Below are 25,601 nucleotides of genomic sequence, written 5' to 3'. Positions count from 1 at the left end.
ATATATACTGTATATTTGCTGTATAACCTAATGTTTAGCAGATACAAATTACGGTACATTTACATTGCATAACATGTACAAATTTGCATGATATACAGTAGTGTTAGACATTAGTGAGCAGTAGGGCCTTCACACTCCAGGCTTACAGAAAATAGAATAAATGATGCTGAGGGTCATTCAACACCCAACTAAGACTGGTGCTAGATCGGTGAGTAGATGAGTCTGTGCGAAAGCGAAGGTGAGTATAGCAGCCAAAGCTGTTTTTTTTTTTTTTTTCAACTTGTGCTGGGGACTTACAATTTTTTTTTCCAAACAAATTTTAGGCTCCGTTCACATTTTAGGCTCCGCGTTTTGGGGCGTTTCGGGGGCGTTTTTCTGCTCTAGGATCAGCTCTCAAAACGCCCAACAAGACAAATCCTATTCATTTCAATGGCCCCTGTTCACATCTGAGCGTTTTGACGCCGTGAGCAAAACGCCCAACGCTCAAAAAAGTACTTGAGCTTCTTTTTTGGGCAGATTACAGGCGTTTTCCATTGGTCTCTAGTCAATCTAAAAATGCCTGCACAAAAAACGCCTGTAAAAACGCCTGTAAAATGCCTGCAAAAACGCCCATAAAAATGCCTGTAATAGCAACGCCAAGATGTGAACGTAGCCTTGTTGAAGCAAATAAGATTTAACAACAAATGTAGATAATACATTGTACAGAACAAAAAAACACATAAAACATGAGGAGTATTAAATGCTCCTTTGGCAATAAGCCTTAGTGGGTGGTTTGAAGCTAATCTAATATTCTGAGCAAATTGACAGAGAACAGCAAAGAATACATTAATAATACCAATTGCGGGTTTGTGAAAAATAAATATGTAGGAAAGATTTATCATCAGGTGGTTGTTTCCAGGGGTTAGTTGTGTATCTATAACGTAAGGTATGCTTTGGGGGTATGTTTTTGTTGTTAAGCCCAAACTGGGCTAGTGGTTGATTGTGTCCAGCACAAACACCACAGCAGATTGTGACTATGAATTTAATGAAATTATAGGAGGTGGGGGGGTGAGGAGGGTGGGAGGGGTGAAAGGAGGGAGGAGGAAGCAATAGAAGGGGGGCTAAGTAAGTAATAGTTATATTATGAGTAGTGTTCTGAAGACAGAATTAATTGAGCATATGCATGTTTGAGCAAAAGTAGAAGTGTATGCATGGTGAATTGGATAAGTATCTAAGATTTGCTATTATAATGTGTATGCTTATTGTGATAACATTTGATAGCCGACAATCTTAGTTGAGTCAGAGGCTGAGTCAAGTATTGGATATGTATTAGGGTCTATTATGAGTCTCAGGAAGCGAAGGTGTTCAGGTTGAAATCGAAGGGGGGGAAGTCAGCTGATGATAGTCTGTGGAGAATTTGAAGCTAGTCCAACCTGCCCATGTGGAGGCAAATTATGTGGTGAGTCCCGGGAAAGTAAAATTAGTTCTTCCATTTCAGCTATTTTGTCTATGCATTGAAACCAGTCTAATATGGATGGGATTTTGGCGATGCCCCATAATTTAGTTATGCATAGTTTAGCTGCGTTGATTAGCATCATTGCTAAGGACTTGAAGTATTGTGTGTTTGAGAAATCGTGATGGTGGAGTAGGAGATGTACAGGTGTTAAGGCCAATGGGAGGGCAGTTATTTTTTGGATGAGTTTTTTAACTGTTGAACTGTAGAAGCGTTGAATGGATGGGTATTCCCACCAAATGTGCAGGAGGTCGGCTTTAGCGTGTTGGCATCTCCAGCATGAGCTGAATATGGAGGTGTTGTACTTGTGTAGAATGGCAGGGGTGCGGTACCATTGAGAATGTAATTTATAACTATTCTCTTGTATAGAGACAATAATTGAGCCTTTGTGCATGTGACGAAATATGTGTTCGCAGTTTTTGTGAGAGAGCTCCAGGTATTGGGCTGCGGCCTTGCAAACCTTACCGTCGCCCGCTTGAGTGTTATCCCAAAGCATGTTATGTATAGTTGAGATAATGTGTCGTTGGGGAATTAGAGTCGTACAAAGTTTCCCAAAAGGTGAGAGGGCTTTGGATAGGTCAGTCGCGCATTGGATCTTGTTAATGTAGTGTCTGATTTGCAGGTAGTCTAAAAATGTTAGGCGGGGGTTGGCCCCTAATGCGTTTAAACTTTCAAATGGTTTAAGTTTACCATTCAGGAGGAGGTGGTGTAGTCGTATACCAGTAGCAGGTTGTTTGGATGAGATTGGATGAAGTGAGAGTCCTGGAGGGAAATCTGGATTCATAAGTAGTGGAGTCATTAAACTTGGGGTAGAAGAGATGGTGAGCCTATGACAAGTCTCAAAGAAGCAGAAAAGGGAGGCTGCTATTAGAGGGTGCTCCATTAAGTCTTTAGAGAGAAGGTTTAGTTGAATCCATGGTGTACAGTTTAATGGGTGGTTGGAAAAGGAATTCTCTAGTAATTCCCAGTCCTTCCTGTGATAAGGGGGGGGGGGAGACTTACAATTTTATCTTTTTAAAAAAGCTTGACATTTAGAAGAACTAGTGTCTGATAGTAACATTAGTTCCCTTTAACTAATCTGGGCCATACCTTATGCCATGAAAGACCCCTAACTAGCCTTTCATTGTACATTATTAAAAAAAAAAATAAAAACACACATTTAGTGTGTGACAGAACACAAATTAGGATCAAATACAAAAGCAGCTCAATGAGCAAATGCGGTTTTGAATTACTTTGGTCATTCCTATAAAGAAATATTTTCCCAACAAGGGCACAGAAAACAATAACAACCCAAGTAATACTCTAACCATGCCATCCTCAGACAGGGTTCCTCCAGAGGTTGCTAGCAGTTCCTTGAGCTGTAGCTTGTTGACCTTATGTTTGATGATCCCTGCAAAGTTCCGAGGTGAACACCATTTGGGAGAGCCAGTGGCATGACAACAATGACCTTTTATGATTCCTGTAAGGGGAGCATTCTGACCACCACTGTAAGGGGGGCTTCATTTTTTCCACTGACTACCAATATAAGGGACATTTTTTCCAATGAATTGGTTTTAGCAGGGGTTCCCCAAGACCTGTAAAATGATTTTAAGTGTTCCTCCAAAGTATAACGATTGAGAATAGTTGCTCCAACCCATCCACACTCTACTAAAAACATGTTTTTTTTTTTATTTTCTGTCTCTCGCAACCCAGGTAGCAAAAATATCTTGGCAATGGTTCTAACCATAGCCCATATCAAAATAACAAAACAAAAAAAAGGGTTCCCATTTTCATTGCCCCTGCTTCCTATGTGGCTGAAAATCACAACAGTGCTCTTAACATTAGGGCAAGGGAGAAATAGGCATAACTTCATGAAAGGAAATTTGCAAAAAAAAAAAAAAATAATATTACATATACAGTAGGTCATGTTTACATGTCCTTTCTACATATTTTCTAGCAAAAACAATGCTGAAGGGAGACACAAAACAATGTATAATGAAGACCAACCTTTGGTTCCTGCCGAAATACAGACGAGCTACTGCTTTCTAGACTTCTAGGCAAATACAGCCAGTATTACTGAAGACTTTTCTCTCATCCGTCAAATTGAAGAGTCTTGTAAAATTCATGTACATAAATACGTTTCATATGAGCTAAAACAGAAAAGAGGGAGATTGTTAACAGATAAAATAAAATGTTTATTCACAAACAAATCTTAAAGTGATACTGAACTGAAAAGTGTTAATTGCCATAATTTATTCACATAAACCATATACTGCATATCATGTCACTGCATTTTGTTTTTGTTTTTTTTTTTGTTTGTTTTTTTCCAATTCTCCAAGTACCTTATTCCTGCAGTCACATGATCTTTCCCTGTTCTTGGGCATCTGCAGGGAATGGCTTCGATTACTCTGCTGATATATGCTCTCTACAGTGCGAATCTGTGTTTGGCCAGCTGCACTAGTCACATGACTACAAAAATGTTTCAGAAGAGCAAATCAAATTAGATTATAAATATTAAATACCTGTTTTACAGCTCCCTTTAACCACTTTACCACTAGAGCATTTTGCTGTCTTACGTCAGGGCCACTTTTTGCGATTCGGCGCTATGCGACTTTAACTGACAATTGCGCGGTCATGCGGCGCCGTACCCAAACGAAATTTACGTCCTTTTTTTCCCACAAACAGAGCTTTCTTTTGGTGGTATTTGATCACCTGTCCGATTTTTACTTTTTGCGCTATAAACAAAAAAAGAGCGTTTATTTTGAAAAAATAACAATATTTTTAAAAAATTTTTTTTAATTTTTGGCCAATTTGTTTTCTGCTACCCATGTTTGGTAAAAAAAATCACAATAAGCGTATTTTGATTGGATTGCACAAAAGTTATTGCGTTTACTAACTAAGGGAAAGATTTCTGTCATTTTTGGTGTTTTTTTTTTTAACGAGTAATGGCGGCGATCTGCAAATTTTTTTGCGGGACTGCGACATTGCGGCGGACAGATCGGACCCTTGACTGACATTTTTGACACTTTTGGGGGTACCAGTGACATTACTGCAGTAATCAGTGCTATAAATATGCACTGTTACTGTAAAAATGACACTGGCAGGGAAGGGGTTAATTTTATTGGAGAGGGAGGGGTTAATGTATGCCTGGTGCTTACTAACATGTGGGGGGGGGGGGTGACTGAGTGAGCCAGGGACAGATCGGATGTTCAGCTATGCTGAACACTCCGATCTGTCACTCCCTGTCACTTAGGAGATCCGCCTGCTCTGTTTACACAGGCGGGCGGATCTCCAAACTGGATTCCCCGACGATCGGGGCAGAGCAGCGGCGATCGCCGCCACTCCTCCCCTGGCCGCCTACAGGGGGAGGAGTCCAGTGACGTAGGTCTACGTCGCTGGACGATAACGAGCCACTGTACCACAGTAGCAGCACAGTGGCTAGAGGTCAAGTGGTTAAATCTTTATTGCACATCAAATGTGTATTTTTGGTGCATTCATTTGGTGTAGGCAGAGTCAAAGATGATTGATACTAGCCTTAATTTTGTTCACACTGCATCTGCATCCAAGGCTCTTCTTTTACTTTACACAAATAACAATTACATTAGATATATTGAAAACGAATTTATATTAAAACTAAGCTTTTTTGTGTATATGCCCACATGTGTGTCTCTATACTCATGTGGGCTGCACAGATAAGAAAAAGGAGAAAATTAAAAGCTTAGAAGGGAACTGAAACTGGAGCACGCTCAATAGATGACACCAGCTGGTCTACACAATCTGAGGCTGTAATGGGGACACAGAGAAGATAGGAAGGATAGCTGAAGGCAGGATCACCTTTTTTTTATTTCACTCTACACATAACAAATGCTTTAGAGGCTTTGTAAGTATGAACACTGTTATACAGCATGTAATGAGAGTTTTTCATAGTCAGGTTTAATAAAACTTTAATGCTGCATCATTACTGAATGTTGAAGCCCAACTCCATGAAAAAATTGTGTATTGCTTACCTTACTTCTTATTCTTTCTGACAAAAACATCTTCATGGCCTCACTGAAAATTCTGTTTTATCTATGGGAAAAATTGATTTCCTGCTTTGAACTGTACACTGCTCTTTATTCTTTTGGGGACTGGTACCCTCACCACCCCTGTGTAAATCTTCTAAAGCAGATTGATTTGAGAGGGTACTACCAATAGGAAGTGTCCACAACAAGCAAGCAGGATGTTGACACCCAGAAGAAGGAGAAGAGGGTAGGAGGGTGGGTGGGGTATTGTAATCCTGGAGTTGGGCTTTAGTCTTTTTCTTTCCAAGATACTACATATTAGCATGATTAGAACCTAACATACTTAATATACTATATTACTCATTGGAGAGCTTTATATGCTGTACACAATGAATATAGAAAATATTCACCCCCCTTTAAAATAATCACATTTTGTTGCTTTGCAGCCTGAAATGAAGACAGACACATTTTTGTTTTATCCAGCTGTATTTATACTATTCAAGTAAAAGATATAACACCAATACTGTATGTCAGAAAAAAAAAAATTAAAAAACAGAATCACTGAGTTGGAAAAATGATCAACCACCTTATGTTAGTATTTTGTTGAACCACCTTTTTGCTTTAATTACAGCCTTTAGTCAGTTGGGATATTTCTCTACTAACTTCGCAATATTTGCCCACTCTTCTTTGCAGAACTGCTCAAGTTCATTTAAATGGGGTTTAAGTTTAGACTAGGCCTTGCAAGGACACTCACCTTTTTCTCCATCAACCACTGTGTGGCCATTTTTGCTGTGTGCTACTTGGGTCATATTCATGTTGAAAGGTAAACCTTCTTACCATTAACAACTTTCTGGAAGAAGGAAGATATTGTATTTTGCCCCATCCATTTTTCCCTCTATCTTGACAAGTGCTCCAGTCCCTGCTACAGAGAAACACCCCCCATAACAGGATTTTACCACCTCCATGCTTTACTGTAGGAGTGGTGTTTTTCGAATGGTGAGCTGTATTGGATTTCCACCAGACATATCATTTGGTGTTAAGGCCAAGTAATTCAATGTCCCTTTTCCATGTAGTCTCAGAGTCTTCAAAGGTGCTGTTAAGGTCTTACCTTGCTTTCCTGTTGGCAGCCATATTGGACATGTGCAGACTGTTGTTTCTTATAAACTCTCATTGCTTGCCTGCTGCCTGGGCGTCGCTTAGTGATGATGTTGCACACCTGACTATATATATCACCTGATGGCTTGCAGTCCTTGTCCTTGTGTTTGTGCTCCAAGGTGCATCGCTGCTAGCAGTCTTCTGTACTCCGTGTTGCTCCCTGCATGACCTGGCTTGGCTGATGACTTTCCTGGCTCTCAATCCAGCATAAGCAGACGACCCCACATCGGCAGATGATCCGGCATCGGCAGACTACCAGCTACTGGACTCGACCTGGGCTTGGATGACTACCCGCTTCTAGACTCAATCCCGGCTTGGATGACTATCAGCTTCTGGACTTGATTTCGCTCCTCACTCTTGCTGTGCGTTTATTGTTGTTGCCCTAAAAAAACTGCGTGTGGTCTGGTTTCCTGGCACCCTGACAGGTGCCTTTTGGCAAGGCTCAGTCGTGACTGCATATGGTCTTTCTTGAGGAGTGCCTTTTTACTTGCAACCCTCCCATACAAGCCACATTTGTGGAGAATTTGTGATATTGTTATGAAATGCACACAATTACCACTCTTTCTCATAAATTCAAGCAACTGCTTAAGATTTGCTGTAGGCCTCTTGGTAGCCTCTCTGATTGGTTTCCTACTGGCTCTTTTATCCAGTTCACAACGACGCCCTGATCCAGGAAGCGTCTGTGTTGTACCAAATACCTTCCACTTCTTAATAATAGACTTGATAAATGGCTACAGCTGATCAAAGTTAAATGTCTTTGTGTGCCATTGAGAAGGTAATTAGCTACACCTGTTTGAGTTTACAAGTCATTTTTAGGAGGTGGTGGGTGTGAATTCTCTAACTCAGTTATTCAGTTTTTGGATTTTGTGTGTACATTATCAATAATTTTTTGGCACTAATTCCCTTTAAAACTACCCTCACCAAATTCAGGTAGTTCTTACTGTGACGAGACCCTTGCTCGCTCTGTCCGCTCTCCCGACACTCCTCTGTTTCTAGTCAGTCAGCTTGCAGATCGCATCGTCTGATGGTTCGGTCAACCAAGGATCCTGGATCCGAACTACAGCTATGTGCCTTCCGGAATCCATTAGAACACACACCAGGCAGGCTGTATGTAAGTTCAAACAGGAAGACAATTTATTGGAAGAACACGGCACACTTTTATACAGAATTTGGAACACCCTGCCCCCAACAACCGCTTTCCTATTGGTCAATTGTAAAGTACCTGCAGTTTCCATTCAGTTCCTCTCCAGACATGCAAATGAGGGCTTGAAAATGAGTCAGTAGTGATTGATCAGATAGCTTGACCAGGAAATGCAAATGAGGACTTGAAAATTAGTCAGTAGTGATTGGTCAGATAGCTTGACCAGGAAATGCAAATGAGGACTTGAAAATGAGTCCACAGGGATTGGTCAGATAGCTTTGACCAATGCAAGAAGACAGAAGCCCCAGGGGGCAATCAATGTACATAATAGTCAGACACAGAACAATGGTTCCCTAAGGAGCCCTCAATACACATTACTCTGTGTCAATACCTCCCTTAGCAGACAACAGGTGCGGTCATTATTAGCACACCTGACAATAGCTGAATGGGGAGCCACCTTAGACAGTCCGGCTCCTCAGAACTTCCTGGGATGACCATATTAGGAGTGGGCTTCCTGCTCAGAAACCTCATGGCAAAGGGAACAAAAGTCTTCATGTTACAAGGGTGACATTATTCCTGAATATTACTGTCCCATTTGTAGTAGTCCACCCATATTTTCGGTGTTCACCACCCTCCTGGTCACCCTGCATCCATAACAGATGCAGGGTGATTTAAACATAATATAAAGGGGAAGAAAGCTGCGCACAAAAAAGATGAAACTAAAGGCTGCCAGTACAAAGTATATCAAACCTAGAAAAATATAAAGATGGTACAGCGCCACTAAATAGATAACTAACTAATATGAAGGTGAACCAAAGTCCATAAGTCCATAGGAGGGAGATTTCAGATGTTGGGAATATGACCGTGAATACCACATCAATCTTGCAAGTAGAGTTTCAGGCAGAGATCACATAAACAATAAGGATGTAACCTTACCGGACAGTTGGACCCCCTGTTACGGAAGGTCAAACAGGCATGCGATATCCACCACCAGGGACAAAACTGCAACAGAACTCCTCTCCTATCAACCACAGACACTCCGGGTAACCATAGACCATGGATCCGGCGAACCTCACTGGACCCCAGGTGCACACAGGGGATGACCTTTTTAGTTGGCCTAGGTCAGTGATCTAGGCCAACTAAAAAGGTCATCCCCTGTGTGCACCTGGGGTCCAGTGAGGTTCGCCGGATCCATGGTCTATGGTTACCCGGAGTGTCTGTGGTCGATAGGAGAGGAGTTCTGTTGCAGTTTTGTCCCTGGTGGTGGATATCGCATGCCTGTTTGACCTTCCGTAACAGGGGGTCCAACTGTCCGGTAAGGTTACATCCTTATTGTTTATGTGATCTCTGCCTGAAACTCTACTTGCAAGATTGATGTGGGATTCACGGTCATATTCCCAACATCTGAAATCTCCCTCCTATGGACTTATGGACTTCGGTTCACCTTCATATTAGTTAGTTATCTATTTAGTGGCGCTGTACCATCTTTACATGATTTAAACATAAGAGAGCCCCATAAGGCTGGGCATGGTGCCCCCCAACCTCTCTAAAGGAATTTGGGGTCCACAACCCCCATGCCCAAAGTGACTCTCGTCACATTTCTCCCCTTTCGGCAGGAGACTAACACAGAAGGAGACCCTAACCGGGTTTACTTCGAAGTTAGTCCATAGTTCCAGTCCTCCAATGTCTGCACCCACAAAGTACCCCAAACAAATTGTCCGGGACAGAACATCACTCACCCAGTCAACCTCTGCCTCTCTTGTAGAACATCCCCTCCATGGGGAAGAAGCATGAACTGGCCCTTCTCCCAGGATTCTTTTTTAGCTGCTGGAGAGAGGACAGGGTGGCTGGGCTCACTTCCTCATGCTGTTGGGGATCTGGGCCGACTGCCCAGCATCCCTGGGGTAAACAAGTGGAGCTTGTAGTATCATCCACCTTTTCAGGAAATCCATCCTTTGTAAGTTGAGGGCAGAGACCAGCAGCGCTCTGCTCTGTTGCCAGCCCTTCCGCTGGGTTGGGGTTGGCGAATACTACCCCCAGGACCTGGTTGGGGGTCTGCTGTAGAGAGGAGGGATCGCCTACCTCCTCCTCCTGGTATTCCTGCGGGGCAGGTTGGGGATCTGGACCGGCCGTCCAGCATCCCTGTAGGTCTGGTGCAGAGACCACGGTCCCATCTGTACCATTGGGGTCAGGGCTGTTGTCTCCCTGTGGTTGGGGAGAAGGATTAGTTGTCTCCTCTCCCTGGAAGGTACACTGCTGCTCTGAAGGAAAGATGACACCTTCGGCTCCCGGTAACTCCTGCTGTAGCTGGGGACCTGGGCCGGCTGCCCAGCCTCCCTGTAGGGCCGGTAGAGAGACCTCGGTCCCATCTCCACCTGCCATCGGTGGGTCTTCCCAGTACCACCAGTCTGTACTGTCTCTCCAACTGAAGAGTTGTGGGTCTGGATCTGCCACCCAGGACTCCTGTTCTGATTGCAGGGTAGATTGGGGTGGAATGGAGCAGAGCAGGCGTTGGTAGTCCTGCTCCAGTTCCCACTCCATTCTGACCAGATTAATCAGGTCTGACCCCAGGTCATTCGCTTTGGGGAGACCCAGTAGGGCTTCCCTGGTGTCCTGGATTTCCCAGCACCGAAACTCTGCTGGACATCCAAAGTCCCTCTCCTCAAAGGCCTTCCACAGCAAGCCCGGGCCACTAGAGTCCTCACCTTCCGGCATATTGTCATCAGCCATCCAGTGGTTGTAGCTGGTGGCGTACCACTTTAGTGCCCGGTAAGCTTCATCCAGCCACATCTCCTTCCAAATCAGGTTCCTTAGCTCCGTCACCCACTCATTCCGGGGTTGCTGTCCTAGGAAAGGTAACCGCAGGGCCACGTATACCTGGAACCGCTGTTCTTCGCTGGGAAGGTTCTCTCTCCGCCTCCACTGCACATCCTCTAAGGCCTCATACCACATTTCCTTTTGAGTGAAATCTCTCCAGTCCAGTATGGCTTCCTCTGATCCAGGCTCATCCTGTTGGACCAAGTGTTGCTGCAACCTCCAGCGAAACTCCTCCTCATATGGGGACGCTGCATCTTTAGGCGTTTTCTCTGATTGCTGTATTTCTGCCATTCTCTGCTCATGCTGCCGCTCTCGTTCTCTCTCTTGCCGCTCATCCTGCAGCTGGATGTCCCTAATGGCATTCTGTATGGCGGTCTCTGATGGGTTAGTACCATATAATGCCAACCGCTCTCGAACTCGTTGCTGAAACAAGTCTTCAAGTGACCGGGGTCCTGCATCACCCTCCCTCTGATCCAACTCGGCTAGCTCACTGATCAGGGGGCCTTGTTCTTTGTCCCACCGGTCCCTCTACGGCTCTCAAGTAAGTCTTTCAGCGTGGCTCTCCTGCATGCTCCATAGCTGGTCATTGACTGTGGTGGTTTGGAGTGTCCCGGTAACTGGAGAGCAAATCCCACCTCTGCCAACCAATGTGACGAGACCCTTGCTCGCTCTGTCCGCTCTCCCGACACTCCTCTGTTTCTAGTCAGTCAGCTTGCAGATCGCATCGTCTGATGGTTCGGTCAACCAAGGATCCTGGATCCGAACTACAGCTATGTGCCGTCCGGAATCCATTAGAACACACACCAGGCAGGCTGTATGTAAGTTCAAACAGGAAGACAATTTATTGGAAGAACACGGAACACTTTTATACAGAATTTGGAACACCCTGCCCCCAACAACCGCTTTCCTATTGGTCAATTGTAAAGTACCTGCAGTTTCCATTCAGGTCCTCTCCAGACATGCAAATGAGGGCTTGAAAATGAGTCAGTAGTGATTGGTCAGATAGCTTGACCAGGAAATGCAAATGAGGACTTGAAAATTAGTCAGTAGTGATTGGTCAGATAGCTTGACCAGGAAATGCAAATGAGGACTTGAAAATGAGTCCACAGGGATTGGTCAGATAGCTTTGACCAATGCAAGAAGACAGAAGCCCCAGGGGGCAATCAATGTACATAATAGTCAGACACAGAACAATGGTTCCCTAAGGAGCCCTCAATACACATTACTCTGTGTCAATACCTCCCTTAGCAGACAACAGGTGCGGTCATTATTAGCACACCTGACAATAGCTGAATGGGGAGCCACCTTAGACAGTCCGGCTCCTCAGAACTTCCTAGGATGACCATATTAGGAGTGGGCTTCCTGCTCAGAAACCTCATGGCAAAGGGAACAAAAGTCTTCATGTTACAAGGGCGACATTATTCCTGAATATTACTGTCCCATTTGTAGTAGTCCACCCATATTTTCGGTGTTCACCACCCTCCTGGTCACCCTGCATCCATAACAGATGCAGGGTGATTTAAACATAAGAGAGCCCCATAAGGCTGGGCATGGTGCCCCCCAACCTCTCTAAAGGAATTTGGGGTCCACAACCCCCATGCCCAAAGTGACTCTCGTCACACTTACTATCACCAATTTAAAGGGTAACCCCACATATAAGTGATACCCAAGCCCAGAAAAATGGCTTGAAAAAGAAATGACCTTTCTTTTTCAATCTGCAGCACTGTCATTTTCCCTAAATATATTGCAATTTGGCATTCACAGTCTCTGTGCACATTGACACAAACAGACAGCTTTTCCTTTTGAGCAATGAAAGGTAGGAATCTGTAACAAAGCATGTTAAAAACTTTGCAATGTGCACTGGTCAACCCCAAGGGGAAAGTTTTTTTTCTCAACAAAAGTGGAGTTACTCATTAAGAAAATGTTGCCATAGCTACAACTGAATTTCTGGAAGTTCAAAGATTAGGAAACTGGAAGTACTTAAGACCAGCTCTGAAAGGGTGTACAGCGGTAAACCAGTACATGTCTATTTTAGGAAGCTGTCATGAATGTGACAACTTCCCACAGAGGGCTCTATCCCCAGCTCTATTCAGCTGTCAGTCCAGAGACTTCCCAGCCAAAAGCTAAATGTAAACAAAGATGCCAGGTATTATTGATGATAATACCCAAATATAGTAATGCCCATATCTGGGAAATGACAAGCTCACAAGGAACAAGTCCCCATGGCAGCAGCGCCTGTTGGATGGGCAGAACCTGATGGGAACTAAGACTAGTTCCACATCAGGTCTGCCTTGTTTAAATTACCGGTAAGTCATAAGCAAATTCAAAAAATCACAATTGGACTGAATAGTGGCTATAGATCTGCCTACTGCTGTGCATTATCAATCAAAACAAAAGTGGACCTGATGGGTAACTAGTCTTTCAATTCCCATTCAGGCTTCGCCCACCCCAATTCAAAACTCCTTAGCCATATGCCTGTCTTTGTGAGGGTCGCAGTGACCAGGGGAGGAGTGCACCGAGGGGTGAGAAGTATCTAATACAACAATATTACCTCCAACAGATTTATGTACCTATTTATGACAGGCAAATGCTTTCAGTGTAGAATCCAGACAGAATTTTAGAAAATGCAGAGTGCTCTAAGTGACTTGTATTAGCTTCCAAAAAAAAAAGCTGAGAGAGAAAGCGATTTCAGTACAGGAGAGGAGCTGTGCAAGACTGAAGGAGTTCAGCTTTAAAGTATGCATTTGCGAGGTCACTCTTTCTCAGTCTGAAACAGAAAAATTGAAAGGCCATCCAGATACAATGGAAGCTTCCACTTTTGTGCTCTATGTAAATGTGATAATGTAGTAAAGGGGTGGCCTGGTAAAAAAAGAAATTGGTGGGTGTCAAGCTGCAAACTGCACATTTCACTGTGAGTTAAATATTAAAGTATTGAAAAGCAAGGGGGATTAAAGAAGGTGTGTGGAAACCAGCCGGTCCCTAGTTGCATTTGCAAATGTGTGTTAACTAAACCCCTGTTTTTAACCTATTTTGTTATACAGATTTATTTGGTTTGTTAGCAGACTGGTGGGTAAATATACCAAACTAGGGACCGGCTGGTTTCCACACACCTTCTTTAATCCCCCTTGCTTTTCAATATTGTTATATACAGGGATGGAGACGCTGAGCAGTGCTCACCGGTGTCTCATCTAAAGTCCCAAAACTGCCCATTTTTTGTAAATATTAAAGTATAGCTATTTAGTTTTAGACAGTGTGAGGAAGAATTAGAACAGTAGAGTGAAGAGGGATTTATTGCTGTCTGTGCCCCCGTTAGAGAGAGTCATCCTCTCTATTTGACCTGTTTACCATTATTATCAAAAGTGAAAGTGAAAGAAAATCCCACATTTTGGGTTGTCCCAGAAAAAGTAATAGAGATGAAATTTTCCAAAGGCAACACTAGTTCTGGTGACCTGGAGGGCACAAAGGATTTCCTTAATTTGCAGGCATTTATTCTAACTTCTTGTTATGGCTATGGGACAGAAAGTGATGGTAATCTCCCCATTGGGACACAGATGGCAAAAAAGATTGACAGAAGTTATAGGCCTCCCTTACTCTATCCAAAAAAGAAGGTTTTGCCCATAGTTCTGCTTTAACCCTCTTTTTTTTTATAACAATAGCCTGCATTTCAATTAGACCACAGTTCTTTCCCTATGGTTTTAATGACTAAGAAAAGAGCTAAATGACATCCTCAATAACTTAATAAACTGTAATGAAATTTAATGAAAGAGACAAAAACATTGTTCCATATTAAACACAGAGCAATATCTGATGGATCATGTGCATAACAGAAGAGGCTGATGAAGGAATAAAAAGGAAGCATAGACATCTATTGAACGCCTCCTGGAGTAAAGCTGTCCGAGTTTAACCACCTGCTGTGTGTAAATGTTTCTTACCCTGGAATATTTGTATTAGGATTTTGTCTGCATTGAAAGTATTCAGACCATGTGATATAGATATGTGATTTTCTAAGCCAAAGCCATTCACTTAGAGGGTTATCAAGGGCAGTGGCTGTGATATTTAAAGCGGCCTCGGCTGCCCCCTCAAAACAGGTACAGCTCCATCATCTGTCTTACTATTATATACTCTCCTATGCTAATATGCTATATTCATTATTTTTATTTGACATCCTTTGAGTCTACTGCTAATCAGGTCTATTCATATCCTGGTCTAATCAGCCCAGGAAAATACTCTATGAAAAGCTGGTGGTTTGCCTAACTGGCTGGCAGCATGTTGTAATTAAAAATATTTGGGGGGGAGTGGCTAGCAGGGAACCGCCATGGCTGCATAGAGACACAGCTCCCGCTCCATAGAGGATCACAGTGGCCCACACAGACCACCCAGCTGAATGATCCACCCGCTGAACACGAGCCCTGCTTCCCTAGATCACTGGGACCATGACTCGGAAGCGGAAGGAGGATGCCAGGCCACAAAAACGTACAGCCTTCTTCGTCCAGCAGCCGCATGGATCCAGACAAGATGGCGCCAGCTTGTCTCCTCCTGCACCCGCCAGCTCTCCACAGCACTCCTCGCAGAGAGACTCACCTGGAAGGTACGCCGCTCATACAGGCAAGTCACCACAGGCATATAGCTCTACCCCCATGTCTGGCAGCCCTGAAAAAGCTAGATTCAGGCTGGATGGAGAGCGCGGGGAGGGGAGGGGGAGTCCTGACAGATAGACAGAGGAGGACACTAGAGATCTGCCTGACTCCATTGAGGAGTTTCCCACTAACAACAGGCCTGTACTGGACACTGTCCTGAAAGACATGTTGGTCTCATTAAGGAGCTCCCTTCAATCAGACATAGCTTCCTATATGAACAAACTTGGCAGAGACCTCCAGTCAGTCACTAACAGACTAGACCATGTGGAGGAGAAAATGGGGGAATTTGTCAACACCATCAATGATCTTATCGATGCACATAATAAGAAGGAAGATGAGATGGACTGGGTTAAGGCTAAGCTCGCAGACATGGAGGATAGGTCGAGGCGGAACAACCTTAAAATCAGGGGGATCCCTGAGAATATTTACCGGGGCAGCCTGAATGAGTATGCCTTCACCCTATTCAAAATGCTCCTTCCTGATCTGTCAGACTTAGATGTGACGATAGATCGTATTCATTGCCTGCCCGAGCCTTCCTACCTCCCTGATAAAGTCCCCAGGGATGTGATATTGAGACTTAATTTTTATCACATAAAGGAGCGCATCATGAGAGTCTCCCGTAGTAACACACAGCTACCCTCGCAATACTCAGGCCTTCAGTTGTTTGCGGATCTCTCCCAGCACACGCTGCAGAAGCATAGGAGTCTCAACACCATTACTAAACCCTTGCGTAACCACAATATCACCTACAGGTGGGGTTACCCATCGAAACGTACGGTCACACATGAAGGGATACCCATGTGATAGATTCCCTGAAAAAGGGCCTCTTACTCCTCCAGGCCTGGAAGATACTCCCACCTCCCCAGGACCCCAATCCCCCTATGGATAATTCTTAGGACCTGGCTTCAGAGTGGCATCTGGTCACCACTAAAAACTCCTGTAAGCATAAATAACCGCTGGATGGCACACAGCCTTTCATTGTAGAACCTCAAGGAGCGGAGGTTCCTGCATTCCCTTTTCTCCCCCCACCCTGAGCAGCAGTTCAGCTGCACTTAGTCCTACTGCACCTACCTCTCTACCTGAGCGGATGAGAAATACAGATTTTAAGTTTTGTTTCTTTGTTATTTTTGCTCTTCTTTTGTTTTCCCCTCTTCTACCGTAACAGTCTGAAAAATAGAGAGAAACACCTCTGGAAGGACACAAGCTGGAGCATCCTGGAACTGGATGAACACTGGACAGCCAATACCAACACTATCCTCCAGAGGTCACTATCTACTCACTGTAAGTAACTCTGTTATTCAGACATTCGACAAGCATCCACTACATAGCTCAATATGGGAGTGAAGTTCTTATCCATAAATGCTAAGAGCCTCAATCACCCAGCCAAGTGCAAAGAACTCTGGCAGGAAGCTGTGCAACACCACTGTGATATTTTGTCAGTTCAGGAAACTCATTTCTGTAGTACAGATCCCCCGAGATGTTCATATAAAAAATTCCCTTACGTATTCACTGCCAAACCGGACACAAAAAAACGGGGTGTCTTGGCGGCTATTAAAGATTCAGTCTCCTTTAACCTGATAAAAGAAATTAAGGATCCCAGGGGACGATACCTGATACTTGTCTGTGAGATAAACTCCACCGTTTACACTCTTGTCAACGCATATGCCCCCAACACCCGTCAAATCTGCTTCTGTAATAAGTTAATGCGGGTGATCCAAAAGGAAGAGAAAGGTTCACTACTACTTTGTGGGGATTTTAACCTCACTCCGGACCCCACTATGGACTCAACTTCCTCCCCTAAAAGAAGGCCTCAGGAACTGCAATCCTACATTCAAAAAAATTACATTTTTGATGCTTAAATGCTAATGAACGTGATTATAGCTTTTTCTCAGCTTCCCATCACTGCTACAGTAGGATAGATCTGTTCTTGCTCGATCGCAACCTGTTGATGAGAGTGTCATCCTCCAGGATTAATGATATCACATGGTCAGACCATGCTTCAGTCTCACTCATTCTGGAAGATGCACTTTCCACGAATGCTATGTACATCTGGAGAATGAATGCACAGCTACTTCAAAATCCAGTTCACAAAAAATAACTTACTGAATGTTTACATAATTATTTTAGTGATAACATTTCCTCTGCTAATGACCCTTTCCTTTTCTGGAATGCTCATAAAGCAGTCATCAGATGGACTTTTATCAAACTAGGGGCTAGAGCGAGGAGGCAGCAGACTAAGCGAATAGACAATCTCACGAGAGCAATCCATGGATTGGATTTTCAAAATAAGCCTAATCCTTTGTCAGATATCTCACGAATGCTCTCTAACGCAAGACATGAACTCCGATCTCTACTCTTGAAGGGATTTGAGTATATGTCTAGGAGGCTATAAAAATGAGCCATTACACCCAAGGTAACAGAGCAGGCAGACTTCTTGCCCAACGCTTGAAAGGGATGAGACAAAAAACAAGGCCTCTATTCTTGCTTCATCCCACCACCAATGAAAAACTGCTATGGTGGATGCTTTCGGGGACTACTACAGATCCCTGTATAATCTTGAGGAGGATAAAACCATACCCCCAACCGACCCCGTATGTTATTAACGCTTTCCTCGAAAAGCTTAATATCCCTAAATTGACCCCTGCTGATCTCTCCACTCTAAACGCTCCCTTCACAGCTTCTGAATTAACTAGGATAATTGACACCTTGCCCCTTAACAAATCCCCAGGACTGGATGGCTTTTCTGGGGAGTACTATCGCACCTTCAAAAACACCTTGATACCACATTTGGAACGAATGTACAATACCGCTGCTGCCTCTTCGGTCTTCCCATCTGAGATGCTTAAGGCAATTGTGGTGACAATATCCAAGCCGGGAAAGGACCCTGTTGCGCCACATAACTTTCATCCTATTTCTCTACTGAATTGTGATCTGAAAATATATGCTAAACTCATAGCAGTGAGACTGGCAGAGATTGCACCCCTTCTCATCCACCCAGATAAATCGGGATTTACAGTATTTATTAAATATCGCCAAAAATCAGATGTGACCTTCTCTCCTCCTTATGTTGGATGCAGAGAAGGTGTTTGAATGAATTCATTGGACGTACTTGGCACACACTTTGTCTGCCTTTGGCTTTCAGGGCTCTATATACTCAGCCATCATGACGCTTTACACAATGCCATCTGCGCAGGTACTGACGTCTGCAGCGCTGTCCAGTCCGTTCCCCATTACAAATAGTACGAGACAGGGGTGCCCTCTCTCGCCACTTATTTTTGATTTTCTTATGGAACCTCTGGCGATTTACATACAATCTCATCCTGACATCTCAGGTCTTTGTGTTCAAGGTAGATTTCATACCGTTAGTCTGTTTGCAGATGACATAATATTGATATTGACAAATGTAAAAAATCCCTGACCTTAGTAAATGACGCTCTACATCTATTCAACAAGATTTCCTACTATAAGGTAAACGATTCCAAATCCCACATACTACCATTAGGGGTTCCCATAAATACCAGGCGTAAATTGGAAGTTTCTTTTCCCTATAGGTGGTCCCCATCGGGGATCCAATACCTAGGAATCATACTTACCTCTCCCACACGGGACCTAGTAAAGGCCAATTGCATTCCCTTTCTAGACACCCTGCGAACAAAACTCTGGCATATGACAGCTGTGGAGCTGACATGGTCGGGTAGACTAGCATCATTTAAAATGATGTTGCTTCCTCAGCTGTTGTACTTATTTCGGACACTGCCAATCCCTGTCCCTACTTCTTTCTTTCTGAAAGCCCAATCTTTTCTAAATCGCTACCTCTGTAAAGGCAAAAGGGCACAGTGTGCCTTTAGCAAACTACTTCCCAATAGGAAGGCTGGAGGGGTAGGACATGTATCGATTAAAGATTACTACAAAGCGGTGATTCTTACACAAGCGTGAGCTTGGTTTCACCCTGAAACCAAAAACTTGTGGGCAATTCTTGAATCTTCTCAGATACCCGGAGGCAACCTACTTAACTACCTAATGGCAAGCCGACATATACCACGTTCGCTCCCTCCATTTTCTCCAACTATTGAAGCCACGGTCACGACCTGGCAACGATTCATACAGCACCCACAGGATCAATGCCCATACACATCTCTCCCTCTCCCCATTCTCCCCTTTCTCAGCTTACCAATAATTATACCCAATCTCAATATCGCCGCATGGGTATCCAAAGGTATTTCAAATGTTGAGGACCTCTTAGTAGGCCCTGCCATTAAGACATGTATATTGCCCAATTCTTCACAGTATCCTCATCCAGAACGAAAGGAATTTCCCTGTTCTATAATACTTTCCATGATAAAAATACCTTTGTTAAAACTACCCCCTACACCCAATGGGAAAGAGATTTCGGTATGACATTTCACACCTTGGCAAAAAGCCTTGACCACTACATATGCGGCAACCAAATGCACGGGTGTATGGGAATTAACTCACAAACTGAACATACGGTGGTACCTCACCCCTTCCCGCATAGCCAAACTCACTGCAGCTATCCCCACAGTGCTGGAGAAAATGTGGGGAAATGGGTACCCTGTTCCACATGTTGTGGAGCTGCCCAAAACTATCAGGATACTGGACTAGCATCTCTAGTCTAATTTCTCCAAAAAATAGGATCCCCCGCTCAATCAACCCCTGTACTGGCACTCTGCTTACTAGGGATAGAGAAAACTCCCAGACACCTCAGAACAGTGCTTACTCACATACTACTAGCATCTCGCCTGATACTCCTCAGACATTGGAAACTATCTGAACCTCCCACGATTGGTGAAACTATCCAAACGCATACTTTGTACGAACTAATGTTGTCCTCCTCTGTGGGAAAACTCCAGACCGCCTCACTGCCCTGGGAACCTTGGACACTTTGGCACTCTAATGGTAATTCCTGCTAGAATCCCTACCCTGACATACGCTATCATGACTGTGACTTGTTACCCCTACCCCCTCCTTAATCACCGACAATTCTAAGTCGGTACACCTCAGGGAAGTTGATTCTTTGCATATTTGACACCGGTGACTGACTAGCCGGGTACACGGTCAAGATGACATGTCCACTATCGATCCTGTTCATGCCAGTGCGTCCCTCTCTGACCACATGAAAGAGATGGAGGGGGGTACGCATCTGGACCTATACAGAAATTGACCTTGTGCCCTTTCTGGGTACGATCCCTTTTCCACTGCATTGTTTATTGTTTCACTTATCTATGATATTTACTTGCGTTGTATTATTGTTGTTTGGCTTACATGTAATGTTCAGTTTAACTTGTCTACTTTTGTACTAAAACCCAATAAAAATGTATTGAAATTAAAAACATTTATATGCAACCCATGCTTGTCTGCATTTATCAAACTGGCCTCTATTGTAAACATGAATTATTCAAATATGAAGCATGCCAAAAAATGCATCATAATCTTTTGTAATGTGTGTCTCCAAAAGCTGAACTCCAGACATACTTCTAATTACACAGTTTAACAAAATACAGGTGGATTATCTCACCTGTCACAGAACAGGAATCTCTGTTCATTCAGTCTTGTGATCAAGGTACTCCTGCCAGACACTACAACCATAAACTGCACCCCAAATGCACAATGCTTTTGAGCAATAAAGAGTAACAAGGGACCTGCCCATGACAGCAGCAGGTTGATAAGATCATCGCTCTCTTCTCATTAGGGAATTCCTAGTGTATTAAAAAGACAGCACTCTCCAATAAAGTAGATGAGGGTTGGCTTACAGTATCTCACAAATGTGAGTACACCCCTCATATTTTTGTAATTATTTTATAATATCTTTTCTAAAATGTATTTTTTAATGTGACAACACTGAAGAAATGGCACTTTTCTACAATGTAAAGTAGTGAGCATACAGCTTGTATAACAGTGTAAATTTGCTGTCCCCTCAAAATATTTCAATACACAGCCATTATTTTCTAAACCGATGGCAATAAAAGTGAGTACACCCCTAAGTGAAAATGTCCAAATTGGGCCCAATTAGCCATTTTACCTCCACTGTGTCATGTGACTCGTCAGTGTTACAAGGTCTCAGGTGTGAATGGGGAGCAGGTGTGTTAAATTTGGTATTGTTATCGCTCTCACTCTCTCATACTGGTCACTGGAAGTTCAACATGGCACCTCATGGCAAATAACTCTTTGAGGAGCTGAAAAAAAGATTTGTTGCTCCACATAAAAGAGCCTAGACCAGGGATGGTGAACCTTGACACCCCAGATGTTTTGGAACTACATTTCCCGCGATGCTCACCTACACTGCAGAGTGCATGAGCATCATGGGAAATGTAGTTCCAAATCATCTGGGGTGCCAAAGTTCACCATCACAGGCCTAGGCTACGGTATAAGACCCTAAAACTGAGCTGCAGCACGGTGGTCAAGACCATACAGTGGTTTAACAGTACAGGTTCCACTCAGAACAGGCCTCACCATGGTCGACCAAAGAAGTTAAGTGCACGTTCTCAGCGTCATATCCAGAGGCTGTCTTTGGGAAATAGACGTATGATTGTTGACAGCAATGCTGCAGAGGTTGAAGGGGTGGGGGGTCAGCCTGTCATTGCTCAGACCATACGCTGCACACTGTATCAAATTGGTCTGCATTGCTGTCGTCCCAGAAGGAAGCCTCTTCTAAAGATGATGCACAAGAAAGCCAGCAAACAGTTTGCTGAACACAAGTAGACTAAGGGCATGGATTACTGGAACCATGTCCTGTGGTCTGATGAGACCAAGATAAACTTATTTGGTTCAGATGGTGTCAAGCATGTGTTGCAGCAACCAGGTGAGGAGTACAAAGACAAGTGTGTCTTGCCTATAGTCAAGCATGGTGGTGGGAGTGTCATGGTCTAGGGCTGCATAAGTGCTGCTGGCACTGGGTAACTACAGTTCATTGAGGGAACCATGAATGCCAACATGTACTGTGACATACTGAAGCAGAGCATGATCCCCCCCCCCTTCGGAGACTGGGCCGCAGGGCAGTATTCCAACATGATAACGACCCCAAACACACCTCCAAGATGACCATTGCCTTGCTAAAGAAGCTGGGGGTAGAGGTAATGCACTGGCCCAGCATGTCTCCAGACCTAAACCCTATTGAGCATCTGTGGGGCATCCTCAAATGGAAGGTGGAGGAGCGCAAGGTTTCTAACATTCACCAGCTCCGTGATGTTGTCATAGAGGAGTGGAAGAGGACTCCAGTGGCAACCTGTGAAGCTCTGGTGTACTCCATGACCATGAGGGTTAAGGCAGTGCTGGAAAATAAAAGTGGCCACACAAAATATTTACACTTTGGGCCCAATTTAAACATTTTAACTTAAGGATGTACTCAGTTTTGTTGCCAGCGGCTTAGACATTAATGGCTGTGTGTTGAGTTATTTTGAGGGGACAGCAAATTTACACATGTTGTCACATGAAAAGATATAATAAGAATATATACAAAAATGTGAGGGGTGTACTCACTTTTGTGAGATACTGTACATGTTACATGAAGCAAATTATACCGTGCTCAAAATGCCCACATTTAATGATTAGTGAAAACATATATAAACCATGAATGCAAATTGAAAAGATGAAACACAAAATGTGTATAAAATATACGAATATGGATTACCAATGTTAAAAAAGAATTAAACCCATTGACGCATTATATCACTGGTTCACTTCATCAGGGGGGTGAAGTTAACAAATTATGTAATTAGTCAGCCGGAGCCATGGGAGCTGTCAGTGTAGTGAGGAGAGAGGACCACAGCACACTTCCGCAGAAGCATGTCTTGGATGATCTCTTTTCAGACAACAGCCAGGTTGAGCGGTGAGCTGCAGGGGAACTCTCTTCTTCAAGCTTCTTGAATAAAGATGAGCTGTTTATACACATTTTAAATGTGAGTAATGTTTTAAGAAAAGATGGGTTAACTTAGCAAACAGAAGCAGTACAATGTTTTCCCTCTTTTCTTTTTGAGCATTTGATGGTGTCCTTTGCTGGTGGTTCCAAGGAGGATATTTTTTAGCCATCTATCAGAGCTGTTCCTGGCAGGTTTAAAATGTAACACGTTACTTTGGAGCAGTCCTCCACTTCCCCACCCCTGATCCCCCAGTGACAGTGGGCGGGGGTCCTCTCCCTGCAGCTGCTGTCACATTTTTAAAACAGTGCAGCTGTTTGGGTTCCGCCCACACAGCCATGCCATTCATTCACAGTGTTCTGTGAATGTATGAACCAGAAGTCTTGTCTGCCACAGAGACAGACAGCTTGTAGTTCTGAATGCACTGCAAGGACAAAGATAAGGGCCCTCATATTTCAATGATACTTCCTGCACTTAGTAACTATCTACCTGTATAGATTTTTTGCAGGAGCCTGGCATTGCACCCACAAACCACTGATCGCAAGTGTAAAGTTTTGCAGGCGGCAAAAAAAAATAAACAAATACACATTTTTTTACTTGCAAACTCATATGCAATTATTATTTTTTTTTAACCACTTGCCGACCGCTCACTGAGCTGGTACTGTGGCAAAGTGGCTCTTTATCGTCTGGCGACGTAGACCTACGTCACCCGCCGGAGGCTCGCTCCTGCTGTATTCAGACACAGCGGGAGTCGGGCCAGGGGAGGAGAGGAGGTGATCACCGCCGCTCTTCTCCGATTCCCCGATTTTTTTATTAATATCGCAAAAAATGAAAAGCACAGAGGTGATCAAATACCACCAAAAGAAGGCTCTGTTTGTGGGGAAAAAAAGGACATAAATTTTGTTTGGGTACGGCGTTGCATGACCGCGCAATTGTCAGTTAAATTTGCGCAGTGCCAAGTTGCAAAAAGTGGCCTGGACGTAAAGCAGGAAAATCCTCCGGTGGTAAAGTGGTTAAAGGCGAACTTAGACTTTAAAGGGACCCTGCACGAATGACCTGTATAATATAAAAGGTCCAACATTGAAGATGAAAACGTGTCCACAGCTGTTGTTGGTTGTGAAGTGATAAAATGTATTCATGGCTTATAGTTTTTATCACTAATTGTGCGCATTTTGAGTGCATTATATTTTGTTTCATGTAGTGTAAAAAGTAGTTAACACTTTGTGAACCGCAGTTAGTTTAATTGTTATTAGGGTGAGTACTAGAGCATTTTTTGTCCCTCCCTCTTTCAGGCTGTGCTATACATCAGATTACAAGATATACATTTTTTTTCTTAATTGCTGGATTCAATTGTGTTTTTATTTTTGCCTAGAGTTCAGCTTTTACGTTTTGGGCCAGACTTTGAGGGATCTTTGCCAGTAAATTTACAACAAACTCCATTCTTATTGTTTAAGATCATCACACCTAATACAGTTTAAAGTAGCAAGTTTTGTTCCTTAGTGTAAAGGTACAATATCTAGACAAATAGAAAATATATATCCTGGACTTTAAAGTAGTTTTTTTCAGATGGTCTTGGCACCTCAAAGAATTCATTTCCTTTGCATATCCTGTCACACATTACACCTGAATAGATTGACCCAATAGCAAAATCTGGTGTGGATTACAAGTCCCTGCTGCTAAAAGTATATAAATGGAATGCTTATATTTTGCCAAATGACATTTAACATTTCTCAGAAATATTTTCTATTTGATTGCAACTCTACCACGTGTTATGTGATTAGGTAAAACTGTTAAATTGCAATATTTGTGTCATTTAGGGCTTGTTCACACCAGGTGCGCTGAGCTGCATTGATCATCATTGATCAATGCAGGCTCAATAAAGGGACACAAACAAAAAAAATACAGTTTCTGTACAGTATTCCAGGGGCTTCCATCATTCCCCATGTGACACATTACTAGTCCTTGAATCTTCTATGTGATATTTGGAATAGTAAATGTGCAATATCAACCTTCTTCTATCTTGATCCCCTCCAAATAACATCTTTCGGTCCCCACCACCACAATTTAAGCAAAAGGTCAGGGTTTCCCAGGTGATATTGTGGACCATACATGATCATATTTGGTCAAAAAAAGTCACAGGGATTCCAGTAACATCATTGACCAAATATGTTCATGTCCATATATGGTCAACAATGTCATCTTGGAGACCCTGCCTCTTTGTTTACATTGTGGCAGTGGGAACTAGGAGATGTTACTTGGTGTTAGTCAAGTGATAGGTTCAGATGCGTCAGTGGGTCACAGCATTGTGACTGAGATGGATCTGCATTGCTGGACACTGTGATTGATGGTGCATGAGACTTTTTTTTTTATTAAAGAACTTTATTAAAACTCTGTGTGTGTGTTTATTTACTATTTTTTACATGAACGAGTAAGAGTATTTTAGACACCTTACTTGTTTACATAGGGGGGGGGGGGGTAACGGGGTAACATCTGAGGGCCTACTTA

The 25,601-nt window shown here is 43.4% G+C and overlaps 1 protein-coding gene across 3 annotated transcripts in view; it reads right to left on the bottom strand.

Annotated features, from left to right (window-relative positions):
• BMPR1B (bone morphogenetic protein receptor type 1B) overlaps positions 1–25,601 on the bottom strand; it is a 690,971-nt gene that overhangs the window by 477,660 nt on the left and 187,710 nt on the right. For 2 of the 3 annotated variants that reach the window (XM_082243647.1, XM_082243648.1), the window contains exon 2: positions 3,479–3,621. The gene's annotated coding sequence lies outside the window, so the exon portion shown is untranslated. Of the gene's footprint in view, positions 1–3,478; positions 3,622–3,813; positions 3,835–25,601 lie in introns of those variants that run through there. The other variant, XM_082243649.1, reaches the window with a different exon arrangement.

The sequence above is a fragment of the Pelophylax lessonae genome (genome assembly GCF_965119305.1).
Source record: "Pelophylax lessonae genome assembly, chromosome: 1".
Lineage (NCBI taxonomy): Eukaryota > Metazoa > Chordata > Amphibia > Anura > Ranidae > Pelophylax > Pelophylax lessonae.
The sequence above is the reverse complement of the archived record's forward strand: the minus strand, read 5'-3'. Positions and strand labels throughout refer to the sequence as shown.